This window comes from Eutrema salsugineum, unplaced genomic scaffold (assembly GCF_000478725.1).
Source record: "Eutrema salsugineum unplaced genomic scaffold, Eutsalg1_0 scaffold_10, whole genome shotgun sequence".
NCBI classification, from domain to species: Eukaryota; Viridiplantae; Streptophyta; class Magnoliopsida; order Brassicales; family Brassicaceae; genus Eutrema; species Eutrema salsugineum.
Window position 1 is genome coordinate 4,409,755 of NW_006256908.1, and position 23,816 is coordinate 4,433,570.

The 23,816-nt window shown below is 40.0% G+C and overlaps 1 pseudogene; it reads left to right on the forward strand.

The window, feature by feature from the left end:
- The first annotated feature begins 4,035 nt into the window (after positions 1 to 4,035).
- On the forward strand, positions 4,036 to 4,136 carry LOC112081746 (annotated as a pseudogene).
- Positions 4,137 to 23,816: the final 19,680 nt, after the last annotated feature.

Consider the following 23,816-nt stretch of genomic DNA (forward strand, 5'->3'; position numbering starts at 1 on the left):
GGACCATCAGATGAGAAGTCGAATCATACAGCCTGTAGTATCGCTGTAATAGCGCTCCCGTAAGCTGGAGTAGCGTCCTCGCAGCCATGTAAATCATGCTTCCCCTTCACCATGTTCTGTGCTATGATCCAGGTATTGCAGGCAAGTCGTGGGTCGTCCATAAATGGCATCTGAAGTGTAATGAGCTCGGTCTTCAAAACACATCCCATGTTGGCTCTAGAGAAAATCGTGTGTGCTAAGAGTTTGTGCACAACTCTCACTGCAGGATGAGTAAAAAGGGCTGACTTGGATCTCCCGCTATCATAGACGCCATGACCCATCTCTCTCCATAGCTTAAAATCGGGTTCTTATTCAAGGTGAATGCCATCGGTGTATGGAAGCTTAAGAGCTTCACAAAGTGAAGAAATGGTGAGTGAGTAAGTCTGTCCGCGGATAGAGAACGACAAGACACCGTCAGATGCTCTGGGGTTTCTCCTCTTCGTGTGATGTAGTGTGACGGTTGCTAAGAACTTACGGACTAGCTCGGGATAAGTTGGAAGGTTCAGCTCCATGTAGGGTCTCAGCTTAAGTGCATCGATGTACCAGATTACATCTTCTCTAATTCCAAGCATCTCGAGGGTATGATAATCAATGCAGGGCGTCGGTTTGATGTTCAGCTTCTTGAAACGTCTTGCATAGTCCACTCTTGGGTTGATCTCTTTCCCAATGTATCAGATCTGTGGTGGCTCGGGAATTGCTCATGTTTCTCTTGAGTGCTGGAGCAGTCTCATCACATAATTTCTTCTTCTCGGTCTGGCTTGGTTCAGCATGTACTCTCCAAGAGTAACATCTTCGGGAATGTCCTCAGAGCTGTCACCAGTGTGACGGCTTCTTCGGGATCTGCTTTGTTCCATTTTTCCTACAAGATGAGATGATTCTTGGAAAAAGAGTGAACATGGATGCTGATTTTAACACATTAGCGATCAGTTATACTAATCATAGTATCAAGAGAATAATTAAAACCACAAGCAAGCATAATTGACATTGTATCGAAGAAATCGAGTAGTTCATGACCACATTCGGATTTTTGATGTTCTCAACATAGAAATCTTCTAAAATCAGTTTAAGTGAGCAATTTCTATGTTAAATCTATAGGTTACCTAATACTAATCACAAATCACACAAGACTTGATCAAATTCATCAATTTTTCTGTTCCAAATTCGATTTTTATAAAGCATGTAGAATCCAAATTTCAAAAATATCAATTCCTCTTAAGCTATGTGTTAAAATCGATTTTCAGATAACCTTGAAGGATAATCTATTGTTCTTAAGCTATTTCCACCATTAATAAACCAATATTTGGGCTTTTTAAGAAAACCCTAAATTTCAAAATCAAATAAAAATAGCAAGTTTGAGCTTCATACCTTGCTGGAAAGGAAGATTTGATGATAAATTTGAAATCAGCTTTAAAAAAGAGTGAGGTTTAGGCCAAGAATCTCTTAAAAAGCTTAAGAATTGAAAAAGATGTTCTATCTCCTAAATCTCCAAGTCTTTTGGAAGAGAAGAGAAAAAAGAGTTTTTGATCCAAAAAGTTTGTTTCCTTCCCTTAAAAAAGCGGTTTTGTAGCAAAAACGGGAAATTTCTGGGAATTTAAAGCTTATGGGAACTTACCTTCCTTGTCTTGTACGCAACGGAGGGATTTAAAACTTACGGAAAATCTTAACGGGCTTTTCCGGAAATGTTCCGGGAATCACCGGGAATCACCGGAAACACCGGGAATTACCGGAAAACACCGGGAATCACCAAGAAATCACCGAGAAACACCGAGAAACACCGGGAATCACCGGGAAACTTTTGAAAAAGCAGCGGAAGTTCGAATTCCCGTCTCAACGACCGATGGTCGCGGTCAGAAGACGCGCGTCCGCGGTGATCATAAGCTCGGCTGCGGTCACATTCATGGTGCCGCGGTCGATGATGCTTTGGCTGCGGGTCGGTTGGTCGCGACCGCGGGTCGGTTGGTCGCGACCGCGGGTCGGTTGGTCGCGACCGCGGGTCGGTTGGTCGTGACCGCGGGTCGGTTGGTCGCGACCGCGGCCCTTTTTTTTGCGGCCTTCGTCCAACTTTCAGGTTTCTGCTGGGCCAAGCTGCTAAAAACCTCTCCTCTTTTCTTGGTTTTTTTTAATTTTCTGATTTTTTGTGTTTTTGTTTTTATAAGAATACCTGAAACTTAAAAGAAAAAGAAAACATAAATTATAAAAACGAAAAGAAAACTTAAAGAAAGAGTACCTAAATGGGTTGCCTCCCATTAAGCGCTTTTGTTTTAAGTCGTTTAGCTCGACGTAGGCATGAAAAATCAGGCTGATTTGAATGGCACTCCACTTGATGTGCCTTTATCATTTCTGGTCGCTGGAGGTTTAACTTTTTCTCCTTGATGAACCGTCTTTTTTCCTTTACTCCTCTTTCGGACTTTAACATTGTTTAAAACCCTTTTTGTGTTTTCGATCGCTCCTGGATTTGGCCCTCACTAGTTTATATTGCATCTACTGGAATGATGATCTTGATCTTTGCAAAAGCTCCCGGCTTCTCCTTTTCTTTCTCTTTTGGCCGGTTTCCTTTGCTTGGAAAATCATCTAGGACAGTCGGATAAAACCTTCGGCAATCTACATTGAGGAAGACAGCATGCCGGTTCGCGTGATCGATTACTGCTCCTACAGTAGCCAGGAATGGTCTCCCGAATATGAGAGGTCTCTCCTTGTCTTGATCCATTTCCAGGACTTGTAAATCTGCTGGAACAATCTTGTCCTGTACTAGAACTTGTAGATCATGAATCGCCCCTTCAGTATCTTTTTGAGATGACTCTCGACCGTCGATGTCTTTAAGGTTTTTATGCTCAAATTTTTGGCAAATGTCTTTGACATGATGTTGACATTGGCTTCGGAATCGCATAGACAGTCTGTGAACTTGATTCCTGAAATGAAATGAAACATTAGAAAACAAAATGTCCCGGATCATTGGCTTTTGTAAACCTTTGAAACGGTGAACGTTGAGGTACCTTGAATGGTGGCTGCTTGGCATCGACATCCTTGTAAAGTGGTACAAAGATTGGGGTTTCTTCATTTTTTCCATCGATTGTGGCTTTTTCTTCGGGCAGCGTGGTTACGGCATTGCAAAATCTCTTGGGGTTATCTTCAACTCTTACGGGAAGAGCTCCATTTTGCCTCTTCATAGAGTTGGCTGTTTGGGAAACTTGTACGTCTAGATTTTTGACGTGCGAAGATAAAGCTTCAAACTTCCCGTTCGTGTTATTGTACATGCAGTCAACCTTCACGTTCATGACTTTAGATGATTTCTCGTTTGTCATAACAAGCTGTTGGATGGACTGCTCAAGTCTTCCAATTTGCGAAGCTAGCTTGTTCGTTGTGACTCCTTGCTGTTGTACGAATTGATTGTTAAAATTCGTACCTTGATAGTTATATGGCTGTCGCGGTTGATAAGCTCCTGTCCCTCCAAAATTTCCACCTTGGAAATTTTGGTGGGTAGTACTGATCTTGAGGAAGGATTTTTGTTGTGGTGGTTAGTACTGATCTTGAGGACTCTCCACATTTCGATTGCGGTAAGAGAGATTGTTATAATTTGTATTCTGGAAGTTGTTATTGAAGCCATTGTTGAAGCGATTTGGATATGGTGCTTGTGCTCCTACATAGTTCACTTCTTCTTCTTGAAAGGCTGGATTAATGTGATCAATATCACTAGGTCCTTCATCCTCTGCACCATTGTTGGTCTCACAAACATGAATTGGGCGATTGTTGCTTTTCAAAAGCTGGCTCACCATGTTCTTCAACTCGGTTATCTCCTTGTTGTCTGCTCTGGTTTGCTTTGTCGAGCAATCATATTCAGGAAAATCATTGTCATTGGCTTGAGCCAAATTCTCGATGAGGGCTCTTCCTTGTGATATTGTCTTTTGTCCAAAATCTCCATTGCTAGCTGTATCAAGCGAAAGTTTGTATTTTGATTGCAAACCTCTGTAAAATGTGCTCAGCAGGCTTTATCTGGGAAATCCATGGTGAGGGCAATCACGTTCATACTCCTTAAAACGTTTCCAGACTTCATAGAAAGGTTCAGTCGGTCTTTGCTGAAAGCTTGAGATCTTGGTTCTCAACAAGTTCGACCTTGACTTAGTATAGAAGTGGTTCAGGAAAGCAGTTTTACATTCTTCCCAATTAGTAATCGATCCTGCAGGCAAAGATTTCAACCAACGGTGAGCTTTGTGTGCTAATGAAAAAGGGAACAAGTTACACTTTAAATAGTCTGCTGGAACTTGGTTTGTTCTCATCATGCTACAGATTTCTTCAAAGAGCTCGATATGATCCATTGGATGTTCAGAAGGAACTCCATGGAATTGGTTTTGTTTCACCAATGAGATGATTTGAGGCTTGATTTCAAACTCATTCCGGTTCGGAAATGGTACTTGAATTGCGGATCGGTTCTGAAAATTTTGAGTAGGTGCATCGAAATCAGCTATGCGATGATTCCTGGTTTGTCTTCATTGTTGATTTGCTGGCTGAACAGGGCGGTTAACGCGTCCATTCAGCTGCATCCCCTGGTTGTCACCATCGGCTGCATTGATAAGTGCATCAAGGTCTTCACGTTCTTCTCTCTCGCGGTTTTGATGGTTTCTTGGAGGAACTTCATCCTCTTCTACATCTTGTCGAGCATGATCACCTTCTCTGGGATCGTTCTCTTCATTTTCTCCATGTTCGGACCCGTCTTGGTCCATGTTTTAAGCTCGGTTAACAGGACCTCCAGACTGGTCGTCGTTGGCCATTCATTGCGTTTGTCTAAGTCTTCAAAGTTCTCTTTCGTGTCTGTCTATCTCGTCTAGAATTGGAATGTTTTCTACAGGTCTGCACCTGGTATTCATGCAATTCAGAGAAAAAAAAAGAAGGGAAAGATAATTCAGAAAACTTTAAGAAAGAACTAGACAGGTGTCTAGAACAGAAATTAGAACAAGAAAAATAACAAAAGGCAGCAAAACAAATCCCTGGCAACGGCGCCAAAAACTTGATGCGTGTCAACTGCGTGAGGGAACAAGTTTTACCCTTAATAAAAACAAATAAAAGTCGCAAATGCACAGCTAATCAGTTGTAGTATTTAGGCATCGAATCCACAGAGATTTGTGTGCCTGGCATCCTTCTGCGATTTCTTACTTTCTGTCTAGACTAGATTGGTTTTAGAGGTTGGTTGTTTGTCACGGATTAAACTAAAACGAAAGAAAGCAAATAAATCTATCCTAAAGAGCAAGTAGAAAAATCGAATGGAAAGCAAATGAAGCAAGCAAAATATCGAACTAAAGCAAATGAAATGTAGATCTAAATAAGCAAGTAAAAATCGATTGGTTTGTAAACTATGGCTAAAAACGCTGAGCTTTTGGGAATTCTACATGGATCATAATCGGTTTTAACACTAGGGATTATAAATTGGGATTGACAGATATCGAAATATAGGCATCTAGAGCTAAAGTACGGCGGTATGACTACGTCACTGTCGTGATCATAACTAACTGTTTCTCGCAACCCTGACCAGTAGGTTTCCACTCTGGCCCTGGAAGGGAGAGAACGCAAGAGCTGCACAAGACTCGTCAGTACTCACGATCTCGCTGCAGGTAGGTTTCCACTCCTACGGAAAAATCGCCTGTTTCATTCTAGGTCTGATACTTAATGAAAACTTTCGTAACACTAACTATCTAGATCAGATACTAGGTGATCAATCAAGCATACATGCAATAAGAACGAGAATAAACAGAGAACAAAGTTAAAATCTCGGATCTATAAACCTAGATGTATTAATCGATTATGAGAGCCCCTTTCGAGAACCCTAAGCCCAACTCGGGATCTACTCAGACATGGCTCAGGTTAACATCATCATTAGTTTTAATAAAAAGTAATAAAAACAGTAAAGAAAAGAGATGAAATAAAGCTTCTCTATTGAAAAACTCAGAGTTGAACAATCTTCTATAAAAATCGCATAAAACGGCTAAAGGAAAAGGGTTTCTGTAAAAGTATGAAGGTTGTGTCTAAAAACGACCTAAATGACAAGTATTTATAGTCTTCAATACTCCATGGTCTCTAGGGTTCCGAAATTGAGGCTGAAAATGACTTTGGGCTTCAGAAACATGGGCTTTTAATCGGAGTTGGCCGGCCACGGTCGGGAGTAACGTGACCGCGGGAAATAGGTGATTGGCCGCGGTCGGAAAGCTTGTGACCGCGGGAAATAGGCTGGTGGCCGCGATCGCGTGACTTGCTGGCCGTCTTCGAGTGTTTCCGGAGCAAATGGAATATCTTGAGATACAACTGTTGGAATGTCTCAAAACCAAGTGCATTTGAAAGCTGGCTGATTCTTCTATAAGTTGTCCAATTTTGAGGGTGATCAGACGGTGAGAAAGTCTTCGTCTCTCCATGAGAGTTCTGACGGTCTGCATTTATCCAAAAGAGTCTTTTTGTTCCAATTTATGCCTCTTTATCCCAAATTACCTGAAAAGTCTTTTAAAATCCGAAAACATAGAAATCCTTTGAAAACCTTTAAAAATAGAGTAAAAACACCTGTAAAAGACATTAAAGTGATCCATAAAAATAGTCAGAATCTGGTGTTATCACCCGTGAGGTCGTATAAACATCCGAACTCACTCCAAGGGTCGAACCAAAATGATACATAATTGCCACTCTTAACTTCAATCTCATAGAACTCCTTCACCAGCTCTCTGTATTTCAAGATCTTCTTCCACATCCAAGATCTTTGGGAAGAGGAGTCCTTAACCGCCCAAAAAGAACCACTCCGAACAATGAACTGCTTTACCCAATTAACCCAAAGCGAGTTTTTATGCTGCCAGGATCCTCCAAATAAGTTTTAAACAAGATACTTTTTTGGCCTCTTCTAATGATCTAATCCCCAATCCACCTTCATCAAGTGGAACACATATATCTTCCCAGGCTACCCTATGTTTCTTTGTGTTAAGGAGAGGTCATGACCACAAGAAGCCGAACAAAGCTTGTCTATTTATTGAATACACGCTTTAGGTAATCGGAAAGCAGAGATCCAAAATTTTGTGATGTTGAAGATTACTGACTTGAGGAGCTGTAATCTACCAGCAAAAGACAGAGCTCACGAGTTGATCCTGTTTTGAATGTTCTCCACCAAAGAGAGGTAATCTGCGGTAGACATCTTCCCCGTCAGCAGTGGCAACCCCAAGTATCTTACCGGTAATTCACCATGAACAAAGGGAAACTGATTGAGAATCTCGGCCATCAATGCTTCTGATTTCTTTGCAATTCCTCAGTCGACCATGTATCAAAATCCTCTGGTTTCTTTGTCAGAAATTTGCAGAAGTACCTCACAGGCTCCTCCTTAATAGTTTCCTGCGTAGCAACCATATTTCTATCCCCACATCTGTTTCTCGAATATTGTTCTTCATTTCCCTTATCTTTGCTGAATTATAGAAAGTTTTGTTGTTCTTATCACAAACTTTTAACCAGCGAAGCTTTGCCCTCTAACTTAGAAATTTCTCCTCTATGTCTGTTAATCTCAACCATGATTTCAGTGCTTTTGCTTATTCATCAATAGCCCTTGATAATAGATTAAGCATTGTGTTTTCCTGCAATTCACTAAGCCGATCAAATGCAGCTTTTGTTCACTTGGTAATGTCGGTCAGAAAATACTTCCCCATCTGCCTTAGTCTTGGCTTCATCTGCTTTAGCTTTTTTGTAAGTCGGAACATCGCAGAAGTAGAAACATATAACGATGGTGTCTGCTTTCACTCTGCTTCTATTTCTTTCAGATACTCCGGCTGCATAGTCGTTGCACCGATAAATTTGAATGGTCTCCGAGGTTTCCCTTCAGTCTCTTTGATGTAAAATCTGCATTTCAGATGGTCTGAGCATTCACGCGGTTTAAATACACTATAGGAGCAGTCGTAAGTGTGTAACCATTCATTTTTCACCAACACCTGATCCAGTTTTTTTTCAGATTACTCCTTCTTGCCTTTTGTTACACCATTTGAACTTCTGACCTTGGTATACCAAATCAGTGAGTTCACAAATGTGTGACCACTTTCTGAAAATCTCTCATACTAGCCGGAATAGAAGGTGAGGGATCATATAAAGAGTGTTCTGAAACTTCAAGGATTTCATTAAATTCCTCACAGAGAAGCCAAGTTTTCCTTCAAAACAGTGGAGATTCATGGTGATGTCGAATCTCTTCCCATAAAATTTTCCGATCTGCCATTAAATTCGAAGCATAGATAAATGAAATGAAGAACTCCTCTTTTCTTCTCTCTATCAATACTAAAACCGTTATCATTTTATGACGATTTAAACCACGCTGTGACCCTTATGTTTTGTCACCAAACAATCCACAGCCTGTTCAATCTCTGCTCTTCATAGTTCGAAATCAAGGACCAACCATTAAACATTTTTGCAAACATATTCTCCACCTTTCCTTATTTTATTTTTATTTCTATCAAACAGCCAAAATCGAAACCACATTTATTTACCCATTCTCGCACCACCCCTTGTTTGCTTTTCTTATTTAACTCACATATGTTCCACAAGAACCCCAACATTAAAGATGTTTGGAAGATTGACGGGTTTCACGAGTACTAGGATTTGACTCCTTTGTATTCTTAATGCACTACAAGAAAGAGGGGCTTGTCCGTCGAATTATTTACGACGATTTGTAGTCGTCGTAAATTTACGACGACATTACGTCGTATATACGACGATCAAAAATTTCGTCGTAAATTCGACGTAAAAAATTACCCTTATAAAATCGTCGTAATGTTACGACGATATTACGACGAATAAAGAACGAATTTTATTTCGTCGTAATGTTGTCGTAAAATTTACATCGATAATACGACGAATTGTCCTCTATCTTGTAATTGACGTAAAATCGATGTAAATGTGATGTAAATTTTATTTTGACGTAAATTTGATGTAAATATGCAATGGTAATATGTTGGTAACCAAACAAAAAATTCTATATATACCCTTTCTTCTCTCATTATTCCATCAACCCAAAAAAATATATAAAGACACAAATTTTTTGAGTCTTTGAATGTTTAAGTAAAATTTTTAGTAGTTGAAATTTATATCAAATTTCAAAAACAAAAAGTCAAATATTTGTTTTTGAAATGTCTATATACGATCTACGAAAGTGGATGTATACGCCCAAAAATGGTGATGGGTCGTTGACTGAAGACTTCAAAAACGGATTGGAAATATTCATGTACCAAGCCGGCCTTATGCAAACTATAATTGAAAGCGGCAAAATGTATTGTCCTTGTGTGAAATGCAAAAATAGGAAACATATTCCTATTGACACTGTCTGGCAGCATTTATTGAATAGAGGGTTCATGCCCCAATACTTTATTTGGTATCAGCATGGAGAGGGATATGGTCAAAGTAGTGGTCAGATGGCTGCACGGAGTAGTAGTAATCATCAAGAACATGGGGATTTTGAAGCGTCAAATGATTATCAAAGTAGTCAAGTTCAGGGTGAAGATCATGATAGGATGCATGAAATGGTTACTGATGCATTTCATGAAACACATTCTGATACTGTTGAGGAGCCCAATGCAGATGCGAATCGCTTTTATGATATGTTAAACGCAGCAAAACAACATCTTTACGAGGGATGTAGGGAAGGTTTATCAAAATTATCATTGGCAGCTCGGATGATGACAATAAAAACTGATCACAATCTATCTGAAGTTTGCATGACCGATTGGCAGATCTTATTAAAGAGTATTTGCCAGATGATAATTTGGCTGCTGAAACGTATTATGAAATTCAGAAGCTGGTTTTTAGTCTTGGATTGCCTTCTGAGATGATTGATGTTTGTGTTGATAATTGTATGTTTTTTTGGAGAGATGATGAGAAGCTTGAAGAATGTTGTTTCTGCCAAAAGCCAAGATATAGACCGCAAATTGCTGGGCGTAAGAAGATTCCTTACCAACGAATGTGGTATCTTCCTATCACTGATAGGTTAAAAAGACTATATCAATCTGAACGGACAGCTGCGTCGATGAGATGGCATGCAGAACATTCACAAACAGATGGCAAAATGACTCACCCGTCTGACGGGAAATCTTGAAAACATTTTAACACCGTACATCCAGACTTTGCAAGGTCTAAGCGAAATGTATATCTTGGTCTTTGCACTGACGGGTTTAGTCCATTTGGTATGTCTGGTAGGCAATATTCATTATGGCCTGTGATTCTTACGCCATATAACCTTCCTCCAGATATGTGCATGCAAAGAGAGTTTTTGTTTCTAAGTATATTAGTCGCTGGTCCAAATCACCCAAAGCGGGCCCTTGATATGTTTTTGCAACCACTCATACATGAGTTAAACCAGTTGTGGCATGTTGGAGTACGAACATATGACTGTTCGAGTGGTAAAAATTTTACGATGCGAGCGGTGCTTATGTGGACAATAAGCGATTTCCCGGCATACGGAATGCTATCAGGTTGGACAACGCATGGGAGGTTATCATGTCCCTATTGTCTTCATAGGACTGATGCTTTTCAGCTTAAACATGGTAGGAAAACCTGTTGGTTTGATTGCCACCGTCGGTTTTTACCACCAAACCATCAATATAGAAGAAATAGGCGTTTGTTTATAAAGAACAAATTGGTTCGTCTCCCTCCACCAGTGTACCTAACTAGAGTAGAGCTTGAAGCGCAAATAGATCATTGGGGTGGATTTGAAACGGTCCCCCGAGGAGGAAATTGGCACACTCCTGCGAATATGCCTGAAGGATATGGGGTTCATCATAATTGGCACAAGAAAAGTATATTTTGGGATCTGCCTTACTGGAAAGATCATTTGCTTAGACATAATCTTGATGTTATGCACATTGAGAAGAATTTTTTCGATAACATCATGCATACTGTTTTGAACGTCCAAGGAAGAACCAAAGACAGCGTTAAATCACGGATGGACTTACCCGATATATGTAACAGAATTGAGTTGCATATGGTGAGTAATGGGAAAGCACCAGTTCCTGTATTTCGGTTGGGTGCTGAACAAAAAACAGTATTGTTTAATTGGGTATCATCAGCCGTGAAATTTCCTGATGGATATATATCTAATCTGGCTAAATCTGTGGATAAAGGACAAAAGTTTTCAGGGATGAAAAGTCATGATTGTCATGTGTTTATGCAACGGTTACTTCCTTTTGCGTTTGCTGAACTCCTACCGGGACATGTCCATGAGGCACTAGAAGGCATTGGAGCTTTCTTTCGTGATCTAAGTACAAGGACATTATCAGAAGATGTAGTTGCACAACTGTCTACAAATATTCCAATATTGTTGTGCAATTTAGAGAAAATATTCCCACCTGCTTTCTTCGATGTTATGGAACATTTACCTATACACGTCCCTCATGAAGCAGAGTTGGGAGGAACTGTTCAGTTTAGGTGGATGTATCCGTTTGAATGATTTATGAAGCATTTAAAGGGTAAGGCTAAAAACTTAGCAAAAGTTGAAGGGTCTATCGTGGTGGGAAGTTTGACAGAAGAAACTTCTCATTTCACGTCTTATTATTTTGCTCCGAAGGTTCGTACATGCAAACGGGCTCCAAGACGTTACGACGATGAGGGTGTAGGACAAAGTTACGCAGTAGAAGGTGTGTCTGATATATTCTCACCAATTGGACGTCTAAGTGAGAAACTAAAAGAAACTTGTTGGTCAAACGAACAGGACTACCACAGCGCACATACATATATACTTCTGAATTGCGAGGAATTGGCACCTTACGAGAGGTACATATATACAAATAAGCATGCATAGTTATATTTTGATTGAATAGACGAAATGTCTTTAACAATGTTTTCAAATTTCAGCACTTTCGTCAGTCAAGTCCGAGAATGCATTGACGGTGTTTCAGAAGATGAAATTAACAAGCGGAAAGACCAACATTATGCATTGTGGTTAAAAGGTCAGGTCGAGCATGATGACATGACATATGCAGTATGGTTTCATGAGTTGCTCCTAGGTCCTATTTTGAAGATAACTACTGCAGCTATGTATTTCACACGTGGCTATGTTTTTCATACTTATAGTCATGACACTCAATGGGCAACTACAAACTATGGAGTTTGTGTACGAGGTGAAGTAGACTTTTATGGGATCATCAAAGAGATAATTGAAGTGGAATACCCCGGATTAGTAAGAATGAAAACTGTTCTATTCAAATATGATTGGTTTGATCCTACGGTAGGTCGTGGAGTGCGTATTAACAAATTCGGAGTGGTAGATGTAAACGCATCTCGGCGATACAATAAGTTCGAGCCTTTTATACTTGCATCTCAAGCAGAACAAGTCACCTTTGTTCCATATCCTCGAGTTCAGAGTACGGGAATTTCATGGCTCGCGGTTGTCAAAGTTGCTCCAAGGGGTATAATTGATGGTGTAGATCTCCCGCCAATGCAAAAAGATGATTGTGTCGACATTACAGAACCTGATGTTGAAGAAAATGTTCTTTTAATTGATCCACGTAATCGACAAGTTGAAGATCTCCATGGGGATGAAACTGAAGAAGGTGCTGACGAATTTCAAACAAGCAGTGATGATGACGATGATGATGAGGACAACGAGGAAAATGTTGAAGAGTAATTAAATATGTTGACATTTAATTGCATGCTTTGAACGTTTAAATGTAACATTTGTCAAATTTGTTACATTTGTGTAGATTTAAATGTTTTAAAAATGAAAGACAATTATTGAAAAGAGAATTTGTTTAAGTGTTGAGTTGGACATATGTTGACTATTACGACGAATTTACGACGATTATTTAGAAATCGTCGTAAATTCGTCGTAAAATGCAAACCCTAAACCCTATAGGGTTTAGCTTTCCCAACTTACAGAATGGTTTTTTGATGCATTTCCCTGAGTAAACTGATGTATTATATAAGGTTCTGTAGTACAAGATTAAAGAACTTGTAGATATGTGTTTTATGTACGACGACTTTACGACGAATGGGAGTGATTCGTCGTAAATTCGTCGTAACTTACCATCGGGTTTACGACAAACTGTAACCCCTAAATCTTATAATCAATCTTTTCTGAGGTTCAGGGGGGTTTAGATGAAGAGATTGATATGGTTTACCATCACATAAGGTAAAACACCTTTCTAAACAAAAAAAAAAAATTCAAATTTTGACATATATGTGTTTATCAAGTAATCTTAAGGTGTTATATACATTTAGGGAAGATGTAAGGATTTATCTTAGATCTTCATTAAGTAATTTAAACATGCTAAAAGTTATACAGAATACATATATGATGTATAGACATGCTTGTAGGTGCTTATGGATGTTTCAATTTTTGAATTTCATCAGTTTTGGTCTAATCTATCGTAAAATCGTCGTAATATTACGACGATTTTACGACGATATGTGGATACACAGCCGTTATAATTTTTATGATTTATACGGTTTCGTCGTAAAATTGTCGTAATATTACGACGATTTTACGACGAATAACACTGATCAACGTAAAGTCGTCGCAAAGCCCAAATACAGCCACGTGTGTATGTTGTTGTACGGTGGGACCTCTGCGACGAATTTACGACGGATTCGTCGTAAAATCGTCGTAATGTTTACGTCGAATTTACGACGAATATAAATTCTATATATATGAACGCACCCCTTCCTCATTTCGTCGCTCATTACTCTTCTTCCTCTCTCTGCTTCCTCCTCCCTTTGACGCAACCCTCTACCCAAAATCAGGTAATTATTTTTTTAATTACTTAATATTAAATTATTTTTTTAATTCAAACGGTTTAGGTCGGGAATTAGTTTAGGTTCAGAATTTGTTAGATTTAGGATCGGAATTTGTTAGATTTAGGATCGTAATTAAAAATTAATATGTAATTTGAAAAATAAAATTTTACCGGTTTTGCAGACGATGACTCGACGGAGGACGCACTACATCAATTTCATGGCGGACGGACACTCTTCCCGGGCATCTGCCTCGGGAAATACCGGGACCGATGTCCCTTCATCTTCCGGAGCCTCCCAGGTTCCGAATACCGTTGCGGAGCAGTCTCCACCACCGCCTCCACCACCACCTCCACCACCACCTCCACCGCCGGCTGCCGAACCGGTACCCCACCCTCCTCATCCGTATGTCCAATTTACGGTTGAGGACTTACTAGCCCTACCGGGACGGGGGGCTTTACGACGTCTGGTTCCCGGAAAAGCGGAACCAGCTCTTATTGGTAAGTAAAATTTTTTGTTTTTTTATATTTTTTTTAATTAATGCTTTAATTTATTTAAATATTAATGAAATATGTTTTTTTTTTTGTTTCATAGGTTTAACTTGGATAATTGTGTCGGTCGGAGCGTTTCCGACACAATTAAGAGTCATTTCGTTGAGCCGCACTACAATTGGAGGAAGGTGTCGCAAGAGACGTTCGACACCTGGTACAAGTGCTTCGCGGTAATGTTTTTTAAATCTTATTTATATCATTTCAAATTATTTTAAATTTAATTTTACTTTTATATTGCTTATATAATTTTTTGTTTTCTTTTGCAGCAACGGTGGAACTGGGACATCGGGATCAATGAGACGGTCCGCGATGCTTTCCGGCTGAAGGCGCAGAAACGCCTAGTCAACACCGTTTCCGATTGGAAGCGGAAGTGGGAGACCGATGGTGACGACGCCAAACCGAGCTCCATGTCCACTTTCTGTTGGAACGGGTTGAAGGCGTATTGGCTGGACCCGCATGCCCAAACCACAAATGCTAAGTGTTCGGCCGTCCGAAACCGGGTCGGTCCTGACGGTCAGAAGTTAGTGACCCCGCACACTTCTGGCCAAATATCATTTGCGGGGAAGACGTCTCATGATGGTAAGTAACTAAATATAAATTATTTCATTATTATTTCATTTTTAATTATTTCTATAATTTATTAAATATTTTTGACTAATGTTTATTAATTGGTAGGCCGAGGAGAACGGAGGAGAACTTCTTCCAATGACGAAGCTCTTCGAGACCACTTACCGGAAGAGGGACGGGAGCTTTGTCGACGCTCGGTCAGAGAAGATCTACAATGCCGCTATTCAGCGGATCGCCGAGCGGGAAACCCAGACCACACCTGACGGTACTATCCAAGTACCGTTGACCGTCGCTGAGCAAGACCAGATTTTTGAGGAGATATGATCTATTTCATATATTTAAAAATTTATTGTATTTATTACTTAATAATTAATATAATTAACGTTTTTATTTCCATTTGTAGGTTGCTCCGAAGAAGAAGGGCCGAACCTTAGGGATGGGCTCTATTAGAGACTGTCCTGCCGCTTCGGCTTCCGGATTCCGCACGCAGGAGGATCCGAGTCATCTTCGCCAGGAGCTTGCTACGGCCAACGCCTAGATCACCACTCTACGGCATGAGCAAGTGGCCCAGAAGCAGGAGCTCACCGAGATTCACGGCCTCTTCGACATCATTGCGAAAACGGTTCCGCAGTTAGCCACCGCAATCCGAGAGAGACAACGGATTGCACGAGGGATCTTTGTGGGTGGTACTTCCGGTGGACCATCGGACCAGCAGACGCAAGGTCAGACGCAGGGTCGGACTTCGGCTCCGGTAGTGCAGACGGGAAACGACGGTCCAGCAGCGACGGACGGTCAAGACGGAGAGCCTCCTCGAGACGTCGATCTCAACCTCGACGATTATGAAATCACATTGTAGATTAGGTTTTTTTTGTAAAAACAATTTGTATTTAATTTTTTCTTTTATTTATAAATTATTTTCGAATTTAAATTTAAATTTAAAATTTTTTTTCTATTTTCAATTATTTGATTATTTTAAAAATTCATTAATTAAATTAAAATCGAATTAAATAATTAATTTATAAATCGATGTAAATTCGTCGTAAATTTACGTTGATCTAACGTCGAACATTTAACGACGAATTTACGTCGAATATGTTTACGTCGAATCTACGTCGAAAATTTACGACGAATTAACATCGATAATTATAAAATTAATTTCCCTTAATTGAAATAGGTCGTATCCTATTCATTGTTAAATCGATGTAATTTTACATTGATTTTACGTCGTTCTTATGATGAACGTATTTCGTTGTACTTTCGTTGGAAAATTTACGTCGAGTTTACGACGTATAGTTTCCGACGATATTACGACGATTTCCCTGGGTTGGTAATTTTACGACGATTTTACGACGATTTCTATTTTACGACGATTGTTTTATATTTTCATTCGTCGCTAATTCGACGTAAATACCCTTTTACGTCGATTTTACGATATCTGCCGACGTAAAACCCGATCTTTCTTGTAGTGATGGCTGGATGAGACATGAACTTGTGGGCATTCTTGGAGCTACGTGGAAGAGACTGTCGTAGTGTTTCCCCGTAGGCTCCTTGAAATCTGCCTTAGTTCCTTGTTTCTGCTCTGTATCACTCTCCTCTGCTAACTCTTCCTTTGTATCAACTTATTTTCTTATTGTATCGACTGTGTTTCTCCCGTCTGAATCATATCTACTCGTATCTGTTCAGTTTCAACATCCTCATCCTCTTTACCACTCAAGATTGCATATCTTGAGTTAGACAGTATCGACACCTCCCCAAACTTCAACTCTGGAGTTTTGTGAGGGCTCTTTGTGGTCTTATTAGGAGTGGACCATCCTTCTTCTTCTGGTTGTTTCCAGGTGTTGTGTTCTTTTGAATTGTTTTCAGCCCTTTGATTGATCTAGCACTCGGAAATCTCTCTAAAACCAAAACCCGGGAGTCAATAGACTGAGTGACTGTTACCTGTATTTTGCATAGTCACTTGTGGTAACGTTTGCTTCTCGCCTCCTACTTCAACAACTTTGTTCACACTTGAAATACAAACTTTCTCTAGACCAACTTAGAGCAACCTCCACATCTCGGGAGAAGCCATGGAAAAAGGAACTCCACAACAGAGTCTAGTCAGAAATTCGATTAAAATCAGAATTACTTTGGTAACTTTTTTTGTTAAGTCTACTTCTAAAAGCACTTTAGTTTCATCCAGATTACATATGCTTCAGTATCCGGATGCAATTTTTTTGGTTTCCCCAACAGACTTGTTAAGGCCCACAATTCCTTCCAAGAAAACAGGTGTAGTGGCACATGTTTTACTACAACCCAAAAAAGAATTGAAGTCAGCTCAACTTGCTCTTTTTCTCCTAATGGGCTCCACTTAGTGACAAGATACGTGCCCTAGCATTAGCATCCACTATTACATCGATCTTGAGAGTCTCATCACCCAAGATCCATATTTGATTCATGAGAGCATGAATCTTCCCTACAAAGGGAGCCTTGGATAAAAACTTTCCAACGATAAAATCCTCCCATAAAGGCGGTGAATCTTTGAAAACGCTGTCAGGAAGAACCGCCGTAGGCATTCCATCGATCTCCTCCACTTTCATCTCATAATATATCATCTCCGTATCCTTCTAAACAACTGACACCCATGACGCAGATTTTCCTTCCTCTTTAGACTTTTCTGGAAAGCTGCCGCTTTGGGATTGGTCGCTCACTGTCATCGATACCTCTATCTCCTTAGCATTAGAGAGAATTTCTCCCTCTTCTTTTTCAGTTTGATCAGGTTTACCACCGGAACCTCCGATCTGATCACTACGGATTGATCAGCTCTATCCTTAACAAGAACCATCTCCGACACCTCCACCACTTGCTCCGCTGTATTCTCCACTGCTCCAAAGCCATAGGCTCCTGCGGCGGCTGCCGGAACACTTGCATAAAAGCGAAGACACAAAACCCTAGTTTGTCTTTCGAGTCGCTAACGCCAGGTCAGCAGAGCTTTTTTTTTTTTTACTTTATGACGAGTTTCTTACCCTCTTTACTTCAAATTACTAGTTACAGATTGTATATTGAGCTATCGACTCTGGGTTACGTCATCTATGTCGTGAATCTGCGTTTTCTTCATGTTTCTTGCTTCCACTCTAGTCTGCATAAATCTTTTGTCCCTGAGTGGTATTGGACTTATTATCCTCACTGTTAGATCATATACTGAAGTTTCTTCGTTCTTGCATTTTTCTACCAGCCGACAAGTGTCTGATCAATTTGAGATATGGAATGTTTGTGGTGGACCAGTGGTCTCCCCTCCATCATCTAGGATCCCATTTGCATATTTTACACAACTTCGCAACAAACATGTTTCCATATTTCTTCTTGTAGCATGTTGAACGTGAATTTCGTTTTGCCATGTTTAGTTTTATGATCTGAGATTATTGGTGTATTTATTGAGCTTTAAAAAAAGAATCTTATCACATAGGCATAACAAGCAACGAAAGAACCCCTCTATCATGGTAAATCTTGGTAAAGAACTGTCCTTAATTTATTTTATGCTACTCATTATATGACTTATACTCAAAATTCAAGAATCAGCTATTTAAGTCATTTAGAGTTATTGAGTTTGTAATGGAAATCATTATAAATTGTATTATTACCATTCGTTCCCAATTGGATATTTAATTAGCAAACTCCTAGCAATCCAGTTTATAGGTTTCTTTATAACATTAGCAAATATATAATTGCAAGAAAATTTTGATCATTCATTGATTATTGAGCAAAGAGCATGCCACAGCACTAGGAGGTAGATGGATGGAAAAGAAACAAAAAAAAAAAATAGAGAACGACTTCATGATTGTGGAAGTGGTTTCCTAGTATCAGGTTATGGTAGTGATGGAAGTAGGGAGGGTTTGACAAGTTTAGTATTAGATGTTTAGATGAGAGTACTATTCTCTTGTCCAGATCCTACCCTTCTTGAAACCTTTTACTTTTAGACTGTTTAACCCACCTTCTCTTTGATCCATAAAAATATCTTACGCAATGGGTGGAAAAGAGTTTTAATAGGAGGAAGACGTGTATGTCGATAGAGACAGTTCCATCACCTAAGATCTAATTTTTTCTCGTGTAAAATAATTGGGACAAGAAGATAGTTTGTTTTTTTTGGTACGATAGTCCTTTGTTTCTCTTTGTATGGAATATGATTCAATTGGTTGTGTTTATTCTCCAGCCGATGATGGCAATTTTTGGCTGAAAATAATATGGAGACTTAGAAGGAGAATCGCCATTCCAAGGTGAGGAGAACAATAAAGCTCTTTTCATTGGCATGGCATTGCTATAGAATTTTGGAAAATGCATGGAGTAAGACAAGAGAGATGTAACTAATTAAAGAACGAACATTAAAGGATAGCAGATCACATGCGTGTGAAGTCCATTAGATCTCCATCACGAATACTGAAATGTGACAATAAATGTGCAAGGATTTAGCAGAATGTGATCATTTAAATCGCAAACCATGAAAGAGAATCATACAAAAGTTCCATGGTGACATTATCTTATTTTAGGCATCAGAGTTAAAAAGATATGCAAGGTAAGAAAAATATGTTTTTGATCATTTTTTGAAGACATACATGTTTGATCTTTACTTACATTGTTTTGATCCCCTTGTTATGTTATTCCCACCACGTCTCAATTGATCTAACTATGAACCTTATATTTTACAACTAGTGGGAAAGGGTGAATTATAATAAGTCAAAGCTCCAGATCTAATCTTTTATTTAAACAATGAAATCTTCCAAGTTTTTTATTTATTAGTATTTCAAGATTGCCAAGTTTTTATTTTATTTTATTAGTATCAAGATTGATAAGTTTTTCATAAGTCAGTAAAATTAATAATAAGCTATAAAAAAGCCGTGCTTTGTTGAAATTAAAGTATATTACTTTTTCATAGTCTCATCGGAAAGTTTGACTATTAGAAAATACATGAGATATAGGTATACACATGATCATTTTTCATGAAAGCAAAACAAACCTGATTTAAGTTCTAACGATAATCATAGAAGCTCATGAATAGGCCTTTGAGTGAAAAAAATCAAACACGAAAAGAGGACACGTCAGCAACCAAGGCGATTAAACAGACAATTAGGGTTTACTCAGCAAACAAAGCGATTAAACAGACGATTAGGGTTTACTCACCTTCCTCTTCACATCATGGCGGCGCCGAGACAGGAGGTCCCCCGTCACCGGAGGAAGACCAGTCGAAGGCGGCGGAGAAGACAAGCACAGTGATTTCAGAGTTGTCCCAGGAGAAGATAATCAAATCACAGGCGATTCCTCCACTTTCGATCGAGACGCAGGAGCTGCATATCCAGACGGAGCAAGGGATGCTGATCGGAGACTCTGCGGGGAAAGATGATCAGACTTCTCAGGGAAATATCAGAGGAGAGGAGCCGACAAATCCAATTAAGTGGATAGAGGTAGTTAAGAAGAAGGAGGATCTGAAACAGTATGATATGGAAGCAGAGGAGGTTGACGGGATCAAGGTGTTTAAGGTCCCAGAATCCATTCTGTCTGAAGCACAAATGTGGGAAGACTGCATCCTGGGAAATTTCCTAAAAACAGCACCCATGTTGGATCGATCCACATGATTGTGAACAGGATTTGGCCCTTAGGAAACAAAGGTGTCAAAATCGATGTGTTTGTCGTCAATGACACGTTCCGTATAAGTGATAGAGGAGTGAGGGAGCAAATGCTAAGGAGGAAAATGTGGAATATTAAAGATAACCCGATGCTAGTCTCCAAATGGAGTCCAATTGATGAGGAAGTTCAACCAGTTTTGAAGTCCATTTCGTTGTGGGTTATTTTGAAAGACGTGCCACGCAAGTTGTACAATTGGAAAGGTTAAGCTACTTGGCAAGCCCGGTGGGAGTTCCAAAGCAGTTACATCCAGACACCATTTGGGTGAAACGGTTTGATGTTGCAAAAATATCAGTTGAAGTTGACTTGACAAAGGAGTTACCGTCATCGCACTGTTTTGCGCTGGAGGGTAAAACTTTTGAAATCCAATACGAGTTTCCATGGTTACCGCCTCACTGTTCAGTATGTGGTGGTTGGGGACATGTTGATGCAGAGTGCAAAGCAAAGAAGGGACCAGTGACTATATTGCAGAGGGAGCCACAAGCTGGATCTCCGAGTAAAACCGCGATGTTACCGTGTGGTATGTCTACACCAAAACGTGTTGAGGATTTGGGAGTAAGGAAAGAGATAGAAGCTACTCTTCTGGTAGAGAAAGCTATATCTTCTTTGGTGTCGTCAGTCACAAAGCAGTCCAAGCAGTCAAAGCAGATAAAAAAGGCAACAGCAAACCAAGTGACACAAAATGGAGAGATAACGCCAAAAAACCAAGCCTAGGTGGATTCGAATTTGGAGAAGGAAACTGCGATTATGACAGAAGGAAAGGACGAGTGGCAATCACCCTCAAAGGTGTCTTGCAGGAATCAAGAGAACAAGTTGAAACATGTGGAGTTCTCTATTGGATCCAGGTTCTCATACTTGCAAAATGAAGAAGACGACATTGGGGAAAATAATAACTCTGGTGATAGCGAGCACTCTGGAGACAATGAAGCAGCGGCTCACATGGAGGATGAAACAATAAATTCTTATGAGACTCATATGGAAGTTAGAACTGAAGATGAATCTCAAATACACGTGCATGAAGATGTTGATGCTACTATTTCGGTTAATCTGGAAGGGAATCGCACCTCTCTGCACAGAGCGGCAAAGACAGCCCATAGATTTGTTACTAACTCCTCAAAAACTGGATCTACAGGGAATGCTTGTGGCTCAGCGAAAACGAGGAAGAAGAACTCCAAACCAAACAATCTTTAATGACGTGTTTCTTTTGGAATATACGAGGATTTAACAAAAAGTGTAAACATTCGGTGGTGCGGGAATGGATACGTGGTAACTCTTTTAAATTTGGCTGTCTTTTGGAAACTCGAGTTCAGGAAAGGAAGCATCAACAAATTGCTTCGAGGGTGTTTGGGGACTGGTCTATTGTCTCTAACTATGAGTATAATAGATTGGGACGAATATAGGTTGTGTGGAACAAGGATGTGCGGCTGACTATGATACAAAAGAGTGGAAAAATGATAACTTGCTTGATTTCTTTGGATAATCAAGAAGAAGACTTTATCTGCTCCTTTGTTTATGCGGCAAACGTGGCTATTGAACGTCAAGCTTTGTGGGAGGAGATTGCAACTGTTCATAGCTCAGATATCTGTAGGGGAAAGAAATGGTTGATATGTGGTGACTTTAATGAAGTCTTATCAGGCGATGATCACTCAAATTTGGATTACGTGGATTCACAGGGCTCGACTGATTTTCAGAGTACAGTCCAAAACTGTTCACTAGTTGACATGGGGTTTCATGAGCCTTGGTTTACCTGGAGCAATAAGAGAAGTGAAGGATTAATACACAAAAAATTAGACAGATCATTGATAAATGAGGAATGGTTACTTACTCAGCCTCGCTCATACTGCATTTTTGAAGCCGGCGGCTGCTCTGACCATCTGCGAGGAAGAATATATATGGATGATGTCCAAGAGAATGTCAAAGCTCCTTTCAAGTTTGTCAACACGTTGGCAAAACTACCCGAAGTCATTCCAGCAGTTAAAGAATACTGGGAGCAATCTCCTGCCCTATTTTAATCTACCTCTGCTCTTCATCGCTTGTCTAAAAAACTAAAGGAGCTGAAGCCAACGTTACGGGTGCTATCAAGGGAGCGTTTTGGTGATCTTACAAAGCGTACAAAAGCAGCTTATGAGAATCTCTGTTCTCAGCAAGAAGCCAATGCCACAAATCCGACGGTGGAAGGGATTGAAGCAGAATCTGTGGCTCTAAATAGGTGGGAACATTTATCTGATCTGGAGGAAGGCTATTTAAAACAGAAATCAAAGCTGCATTGGATGAATGTGGGTGATAGGAGCAACAAAGTGTTTTTTCGAGCAGTGCGGATACGACAAGCGAAAAACATGATACGTGAGATTGTGAATGCAGAAGGACAAGTGCTTAAAGACAAATCAGACATTAAAGGAGAAGCTGAAAGACACTTTTGGGAGTTTCTCAGCCACATTCCATCGGATTTCCAGGGACTGGAGGTTGATATTTTGGAGGATTTGCTGGAACGGAAATGTTCGGAAGCTGATTGTGGATTATTGGAGAAGGAGGTTACAGAGGGTGAGATCATGAAAGTTCTTTTCTCGATGCCGAACGACAAGTCTCCCGGACCAGATGGGTTTACAGTTGAATTTTTCAAAGGTGCATGGGCAATTATCGGTAGTGATGTTACAACCGCTGTTCAGTCATTTTTCAAGTATGGTTTCCTCCCCAAAGGCTTGAACTCCACTATTCTAGCCTTGATCCCGAAGAAAAATGATGCCAAAGAGATGAAGGATTACCATCCTATCTCTTGCTGCAATGTCCTCTACAAAGTTATCTCAAAAATATTGGCAAATCGTTAAAAGGGCATCCTCCCTAGCATCATTGCCCCAAATCAGACTGCTTTTGTCAAAGATCGTTTGCTTGTTGAGAATGTCCTCCTCGCAACTGAACTTGTGCAAGATTACCATAAGGACTTATCTCCGTCTCGTTGTGCTATGATGATAGACATTGCGAAAGCTTTTGATACAGTACAATGGAGGTTTCTTCTAAATGTTCTAAAAGCTTTGGGGCTGCCAAATAGATTTATCGAATGGATCAGACTCTGTATCTCTACAGCGTCCTTTTCTGTACAAGTCAATGGGGAACTTGTGGGGTATTTTCAGAGCCGCCGAGGTCTTCGACAGGGATGCGCTCTCTCGCCATACCTTTTCGTCCTCTGTATGAATGTATTGTCTTGCATGTTAGATAGAGCGGCAGTGGAAAAGAAATTCGGCTATCATAAGAACTGTTCCAAACTACAGCTAACCCATTTATGTTTTGCGG